This window comes from Panthera uncia, chromosome F1, assembly GCF_023721935.1.
Source record: "Panthera uncia isolate 11264 chromosome F1, Puncia_PCG_1.0, whole genome shotgun sequence".
NCBI classification, from domain to species: Eukaryota; Metazoa; Chordata; class Mammalia; order Carnivora; family Felidae; genus Panthera; species Panthera uncia.
Window position 1 is genome coordinate 14,390,658 of NC_064813.1, and position 8,830 is coordinate 14,399,487.

At 41.3% G+C, this 8,830-nt stretch overlaps 1 long non-coding RNA gene across 1 annotated transcript in view; it reads left to right on the forward strand.

Annotated features, from left to right (window-relative positions):
* The window catches only part of LOC125925155 (uncharacterized), a 20,091-nt gene extending 11,539 nt beyond the window's left edge, over positions 1–8,552 (forward strand). Inside the window, exon 2 of the long non-coding RNA XR_007458714.1 lies at positions 7,273–8,552. This is a non-coding gene — a long non-coding RNA (uncharacterized LOC125925155). The remainder of the gene's footprint in view (positions 1–7,272) is intronic.
* The last annotated feature ends 278 nt before the right edge of the window (positions 8,553–8,830 follow it).

Genomic DNA, 8,830 nt, shown 5'->3' on the forward strand with positions numbered 1-8,830 from the left:
AAATCAATGAATGGAGGCAGTCAGCCTTAACTTGTTCCTGATAATCTCAATATTTACTTCCTGGCCCTGGATATTCATTTGAGAGAGTCAGTTAAGTTTGAAGTAAAAAGATATTTCAAGGACAGCAGCAAGAGAATATTTTGTAACTTGGCTATGAATATATTAGACATGATTGGACTGCATGAGTTACTGGGATAGATAGTTATATAAAGCAGGTCAAGCATGCAGTGATGAAATGGCTACAAATAAATTGTATTTATCCCCAAAACTCCCACAAAGGGCTTAACAGAGTTTAGCGTTCTGCTGAGGCAAGGCCTTGGGCAAATACCTTGGCCTTATTTGCACAATAAACAAGTGGTCCCCAGTACAAGGTAACCTCAGCCAGGCAGGCTGCTTGGAAAGCGGTTTGGGGCTCAGAACAAGTTTGAAGCAGTTTCTCTGTTGGAGTAGGAAGAAAGAATAGGTCACTTTCTTCAAAAAACCTGCAAACAGGCCTAGAAAGGCTTTGTCCACATTTATACAGTTATTAGGACTCAGGGTCAGGATTAGAACACAGGTCTGATTTTCTCCACTACATCATGCAGCCGTCCCAGGTTAAACCATCCCTGGCCACCAAAAGATTAATGGCAGAGTCTGTACTAGAACCTTCCACATTCTCCTTGCTTCACACAATGGTTCTCCTCTGTAGAGAGCAGACCTCAAGGAACAAGATCTTTGAACTTCCTTGTTGAGCAAATAAGAGATTGTTTCTTCTTGTTCCTTGGGGAAATTCTTCCTATACAAGAGAAATATACCATTATTGACTCTTCATTGAATTTGAATTTCCATCCTGGCTGGGTCCTGAGCCTCCTTTTACCACTGACTTCCATCAAAATTAAGCACAAGGAGGTCTTTAAAAAAATTTTTTTTAATGTTTTATTTAGTTTTGAGACAGAGAGAGACAGAGCATGAGCAGGGGAGGGGCAGAGAGAGAGGGAGACACAGAATCCGAAGCAGCCTCCAGGCTCTGAGCTGTCAGCACAGAGCCTGATGCGGGGCTTGAACTCACAAACCGCGAGATCATGACCCGAGCCAAAGTCGGACGCTTGACCGACTGAGCCACCCAGGCACCCCTAAGCACAAGTAGGTCTTTACAAAACTCACAAAAGTGCAATCTTCCCCACTTGGGCAAAATAAGAGGTGATGTACTAAAACTACCTAATTCTTCTCGAGCAGAAAATACACACCAATCTCAGAGCATACCAATTGCTATGGTGCTTGTCTTCTCTTTCCAATTTTCTCTATAGGCAGAATTCTTCCCTTGGTGCTCTTTGGTTTTAGATACATTACATGTTTTCTAGTCATAGCTGAGCCTACGTGTATTTGCGACTATGGTCTTTGTTAGAGATTAAATCTATCTTGATGTTCTAATCTCTTACCCCCCTAAGTTTGCCATTGTATTGCTCTTAGATTTTCCTTACTGAATTATAATTATTTACATAGGGGTTCCAAAATCACAGGCAATTATAAAACCCCAAGCTTGGAAGTTAGGAGGTAGTTAACTGGTGGATCTGGAAGTGAACTTCTATAGATGATAACTAAAATTATGAATTCATTCATTCATTTCAATATTTATTGAGTATATAGTATATGCCAGGCAGAGTGCTACAGGGCTGAGTATATAGGTAAATAAAACATTTCTCTGCCCTTAAGGGGTTGTAGCTGATGAGGAAACATAAGGCAAGCTGATAGGCCACAAACATCCCTGCTCCCACTCCCAGGTGGGATATGTGTGATATTCCTAGGGCACTCCCAAGAACAAAAGAAAGTGGAAAACAAATGGTTAACTGATCATAGTCCTGCAGGACCTGAGTCTCCATCTATTTGAAAATATCATAGTAAATCACAAGAAAAAGGCAATCCTGGAGCTGCGACATCCCCCCATCCACAGTAATGTGGGAAACAAAGGCAGAAAGAAATGGCAAAAAGAACTAAGTTTCTTTATAAACCTGCAGCCCAGTGACAAATACTTGAGGCTGGCAGAGTAAAACGTTTCTCCGGGAACTCCCTACTGTCTTAATGTTAATGCTTTGCTAGAAGGAAAAACAACCTTAGCTTGACAATAGCTAGGCCTCCACTATCCTGGGAGTCCCTTTTAGCATATGAAAATCTCACTGGAAACTTCCCCTGGACCTTACCTGCCCCAACTGCATAGTACATAACCAGTCTCTCCTCATGATCCCGAGGCAGCTCTTTCTGCCCACAGTTCCTGTCCCCATGCTTTAATAAAATCACCTTTTTGCACCAAAGACGTCTTCAAGAATTCTTTCTTGGTCGTCAGCTCTGGACCCCACAAACCCCACTGTCACCCCAGAAACCTCATCAGTAGCCTACTGGAAACTTTAGTGGAGTTTCTTCAAATGTCATTTGGTGCTTACCAGGGGCTGGGGAGTGGGGAAATTGGGGAGATGTTGTTTAAGGGTACAAACCTACAACCAATAGATGAGTCTTGGAGATCTATTGCACAGCATAGAGATTGTAGACTGCAGTGCAATTTTTTTTAATGTTTATCTATTTTTGAAAGAGAGAGAGCACAAGCGTGCATGAGCCGGGAGAGGGGCAGAAAGAAAGGGAAATACAGAATTTGAAGCAGGTTCCAGACTCTGAGCTGTCAGCACAGAGTCCGACGCCGGCCTTGAACTCACAGACTGCGAGATCATAACCTGAGCCAAAGTCAGACACTTAACTGACTGAGCCACCCAGGAGCCCCTACAGTGCAATTTTTTAAACTTCAAAGTTGCTAAAAATCTGTATCTTAATTGTTCCCACCACAAAAAAGAAAAGAAATAATTATGTGACATAATAGAGGTGTTAGGTAACCTAAGGTGGTAATCATATTGCAATATATAAATGCATCAGATCAAGACATTGTGTATTTTAAACTTACACAGTGTAATATCAATCATATTTCAATTTAATAAGTCACTTGAGGGGCATCTGAGTGGCTCAGTCAGTTAAGCTCCAACTTTGGCTCAGGTAATGATCTCATGGTTTGTGAGTTTGAGTTCCTGCTGACAGCTCAGAGCCTGGAGCCTGCTTTGGATTCTTTGGGTTCTGTGTCTCCCTCTTGCTCTCTGCCCCTACCCCACTCATGCGCGCACGCTCTCTCAAAAATTAACATTTAAAAAATTAAAAAAAAAAAGTAATTTGATTTCGTTTTAAATCAAATACATCCAAGGACTGAGGTTGCCTACTTGGACGATCAAATTCCTGCTGTGAGGTTTGGATACAAATACATTTATTTTCATAAAAGAAGTTCCCCTAAAATCTTAGGGAAAGTATAAAGCAATTACTGAGATACAGAATGAATACATCAGGTAAGCATTAGTTACATCTTTCTACTTACTAGAAAGAACTGGTGGAGTTGGTGCATGGAATCTTGGTGGTTCATTTCTGTATTGACAGCAGATAATATTTACGAAAGTGCCTTTACATTTGTAAAGGGAAAGCATAGCTGTTGTTACACACTGACCTCTAAAGATCTATGGCCGTGAGAATTTCATGTGATTGGATAGGAGTCTGGAGGCTGACTATACAGCCACTAGAAATAATCTTGTGGAATTTTCTTGACTGTCTTAAGCTTTAGACTTTTGCTTGTGAAATGGGGTTAGATCTAATCTCTCTACCTCACTGAGTGGTAGAGATGACCAAATGAGATAATGAGAATTGACAATGTAGACGCTATCTTTCCCCCCTTACCCCATAATCAGTGTCCCCATCTCCCAGTTCACAGAAAGTATGTTTAGAGGGAGGGAAGCGAGGTGAGGGAGACTGCTTTCCTCTGGTGAGTCCTGTGAAGAAAGAGGAAGAAGTGGTAGGTAATGTGGTGTCACTGGCTCAGCATCCCACTGAATACGAGCTCGGTGGTTACAAAGGCGGGTTTTTAAAGAAGCCCCATAGCATATTTCCCTGCCTCTGTCCAGAACATCAGACATGTATTAGGTAATTATCTCATGAAAGACATTGGGCTTCAGCCTGGGTGGCTCAGTTGGTTAAGCGTCTGACTTCAGCTCAGGTCATGACCTCATGGTTTGTGGATTTGAGGTCCCCATTGGGATCTCTGCTCTGAGCATGGAATCCACTTCAGATCCTCTGTCTTCCTCTCTCTCTGCTCCTCCCCTGCTCACTCTCTTTCTCTCTCAAAAATGAATAAACATTAAAAAAAATTTTTTTTAAGATGAAAAAAGCATAGTCCTGGGGCACCTTGTTGGCTCAGTCGGTTGAGCATGTAGCTCTCGATCTCGGGGTTGTGAGTTTGAACCCCAGGTTGGGTGTAGAGATTATTTAAATAAATAAATAAATAAATAAATAAATAAATATTTATAAAAAAAGTACAGTCCCTACTCTCAAGGAAAACTGCAGAGAAGTGACCCCTTTCAGAGGTTTCAAGGAGAAAACAGTTCACAAGACGGACAATGAAGGAAGAGAGATCTTTATTAGTTAATTGTATCAGGATGAAGAAACTTTAGATGACAAGTTTAAACAAAGGCTGAATAATTATTCCCATCACTTAATGACGTGTGTGAGGCCTCATTTCTTGTAGAGTGAAACAATAGATCGCCCAGAATAAAGGAGCTCCTTGCTCACGTTGGAGATGTCTTGAATTTCATTCCCAAACTTTCTTAGATGTGAGGTTCCAAGAATAATTGAGTTTGCAGTAAGACATAGAAAAAAAAAAGAAAATTTTAGGGGTGCCTGGGTGGCTCAGTTGGTTAAGCGTCCAACTTCAGCTCAGGTCATGATCTCATGGTTCATGAGTTTGAGCCCCATGTCAGGCTCTATGCTGACAGCTCAGACAGCCTGGAACCTGCTTTCAATTCTGTGTCTCCCTCTTTCTCTCCCCCTACCCTGCTCAGACTCTGTCTCTCTCTCTCTCAAAAATTAACAAATATTTAAAAAAAGAAAAAAGAAAATAGAAAATTTTAGAGAGACACTGGAAAATAACAGAAATGGATGTACAACTTCAGGAGGATTTGTAATGGAAGACATATGGCAGATCAACAAATGAGGACTCGACTAAATAAATAACCTAGGTATTCATTCTACAGCAATTATGTTACTAATCAGGGTAAAGGTAATCTAAACAAAAAAATCTAAAAAGCTAACATCTAGATGGATCTCAAGTTTTTGACCATTGTGTTATTAAGTTTATTTAAATCTTCTTTTATAATATCTAGTTATAATTTGGCCAAGATTAAGTCTGGTGATATTAAACATTGAATGGATGAAGCCTTGTCTGTTACATTCTTCTATAACCCCTTGTAGCCCTTTGCTCCACTATATCTTTGAGCACCAAACAAAATCTGCCTATCTTGGTGAGAGAAATCTGTGGTCTGAAAACCTGCCCAACACATGCCTTTAGCACTTGGGTTCTGGCTCCAGTTTCAACATGGCCCTGCTTTCCACTGATGAAGAAGACCAATGAATCAACAGCAGTAAAGCCTCCATTAGAGAAGAAAATGAAGCTTGTCAAGAAACAGAGAAGAATTTAAGAGCTAAGAAGAGAGCCAGAGAGGCTAAAGGAGGAGTGAGATGCCAACAGGAGATGGTGAACCAGGAGGCCAAATGCTGAAGAGAGGTCTGTGACAGCTGAGAAGAACTGGGTTCAGGGATTAGAACCGGTGGGCAGAGCAGACTGGGAGGAGAAAAGACACAGGGCAGCATGTTAAGGGGAAAAAGAAGCCTGGGAAGAAATGGAGACCAGGTTATGATAATACTGATGACAACCAATGTTTATTGGGGAGTGTAGCTGTGCATTTAGAATTCTGTGAAACACTTGGCCTGTCTTACCTCCTTGCACAGACCCTATTAAGTAGGTAGTATTATTATCCCCATTTTACAGATGAGCAAATTGCAACAGAGACTGGACAGTTGTAATTTGTACACATTAATTTGCTATGTCACATTACTGATAATCTGAAACTGATAAAACTCCGATCAAACTTAGATCTGTTCAGGTTATTGTGCCTCTTACTCTAGGTTTGTTTGATTCAGTGGAAAGAAATAGTTTTTATCTGTATCTCAGGAAGAGAATGTGGGTAGGGGGAGCTTTTATTAAGGCAGGGAAGGCATAAGGACACTGGGAGCAGAGGGCAAGGGAGCAGTGGAAATGGAGGCAGAAGATAGAAACAATGAATCTAACGGATGGAAACTTGCAAGTAATGGGGTAAAATTTCCCAAGGAACAGAAAGGGCTCTATAGACACAGCTGGACAAGTTAACTTGAGACATAAGAGAAGGAAGAAAACAGTCACTGGGTTCAATGGTTGGGAAATAATTTTGTTTGAAGTAATTTAAAATTTTTGGATTTTGCAGAGGAAGTCGGTTGTTAACAAATATTCGGTTCTTTCTCTTATGAGTTGTGCACCCTGTCAAATAGAGTCAGCAACAGCATTGCTTGTCATTTCTAATTACTTTCAAGAAATGGATTATAATGCTGAAAAAAATTATCTATCAGTGCTCCATCATGTAAAATATATACATTGCTCCTTTCGCCTGAGGAATTCTTCAGGTTGTCTCTGGATACATAAAGCAGGTAAATTGGAATTCTTTTGATTTCAAGAGTCAGAAACCCAACTTGAACTACTTAGGTAAGAGAAGATTGCCTTGTCTCACACAGACAGACCTCAGGAAGGAGAGAGATGTAACCACCTTGGGAAAACTGGAACCCCCAGTCTTGACTTGATAGGATTTTCTCTTACCTCTTCTTCTGTCTGCTGCTGACTTCATTTGCTCCTACTCCAGGCTACAAGCAGCCCTATGTCAGTCTCCATCCCTTTTTTACCACACACACACACGCACACACACACACGCACACACACACACACACAGAACTTCTCCCAAACTCCAGTTTGAAAATCCCAGGGAAAGACTCAGAAAGCACCAACTGGGTCCTGTGCCCACACATGGGATCAATCACTCCCAAGGAGGATGTGGTCAGCTTGCACTTGGGGCAAGGTGGGGGGTTTCAGTTTCCTGACAAGGGAATGCTATTTCGGAGGAAGAGGGACTGATGGTCAGAAACAAGTAAGAGTCTACGTAAGTGCAGTCAGTTCTTTTACAGATGGGGAAAGTGAGATACAGAGACATTAGATGAACTCAGTCTGTGTGAGTCAGAACTAATAGAGTCGGTTCTATTACCAATCTTGGTACTAAATTATTCTAGTTACCGTGTTAAGAATTGGATTTGGTTTCTGGTGTAATTATTGCTGTTCTTCAATTTTATTCTTTGTAGACAAACCAATAGCAGTTTGAGACGAGGGGTGTTCCAGGTACACATGCAAGACGCAGCTTCTCCTCCGCACACAAAGTGGTAGGGAAATACTCAGAACAAATTTACCTTGGAGCAGCAAGACTGTGCTTGCTTCAGCCCTGTCTTCACCTGGATTACTCATGGTGATCTCAGGAGGCCCTGCCTGCAGAGTCATGGTGAGTGAGCTGAGGAACGGGAAGCTTGAGCTCCAACTGGTTGGCTGACACAGCCTTTGAGTTATCATTTCATCTTCCACGGCTCATTGAAAGTGAGGACCTGCTTCCTCCCCAGCCCTGAGAATGGGGACATCTAGACATCCTAAAACATAGACATCGTATGTCTAACTGGTATCTCTCAACTTTAAATATTTTAAAGGAATTAGCACATTTCCCCCAGGTTAAGGATATTTTTCTCATTAATGAAAGGAATTTGCAAAAGTAGTTGTTGAATGTTTAGAAGTAAAGCAGAACATAAGGATGATCACACAGGCAGTGTTCTTGGAAGTACATGTACATGGAAGGAAGGCAACATGAACTTAAAGAATAATGCTTATGTCTGATTTATTGTGTGCAAATCTTAGCTGGAATGCCAAAAAGATTCAATGGAAAAAGCTCAGCAATTCATTGTTTTATTGTTGAGAAAATGAAGGGACTTTACTAGTCACCTCCAGATTAGTAAGTACAACACACAAAACATGTTCCTCAGCTAACAGAAATGCTTTTAGGATTAAAAATAGTCCTGATGGGTGTTTTGTGTTCTTTCCCACTCACTGGTTCAGAATCAGATTCAACTAATGTTCACGAGTGCCTGCCCTGTGCTGGACACTTTGCTGACTGTTCCTATTACTTCATTTGATTCCTGCTTCTCCTTCAGAAGAGTCTAACTGGTCTCATTTTACAGACACCTGGAGAAATGAAGAGCCTTACCTACGACCTCCTAAGTGTTGAGTGAGGAGCTGGGTTTCTGGCATGGTCGTCTGGGTTTCTTTTCTGATATCACGGCCTGTGTTGCTTCTACCGACCCTTGTCTCCATGTTATCAGAGTCAGTGAAACCCACCAACACTTAGATGTTAAGTAGCAATGAGGGTAAGAAAAAAAATACTCTTCTTTGCTAACTTCAATTTTATAAACAAAAAGCAGGCAGTTGCATACAGATAATAGAGAACAGAGCAACCCATAATTTGAGTAGTCATGAATCATGATCTTGTTTAAACCCATGTCTTTATGTGTGTGTGTGTGTGTGTGTGTATGTGTGTGTGTGTTCAATTTTTTACAGTGTAAACAAGATCTCCATGCTATAGAAAGGTGTGAAAGGTGAACACAGCAGATTTGAATTACAGAGTATATAGGTGTGGGCTGTCCCCCAGCTCATGGGATTTCATCGAAAGTCCTATGTAGCATGTGTCCAAAGACAACAGTGTCTCGGCAGAAGCCATGTCACATTGGTGATATCAGGGAGTCACGCACCCACGTGGGACCTAAAGATAAGAAATATTCCCGCATAGTCTGTCCCAATCAATACAATATGTGCCAGCTTCAC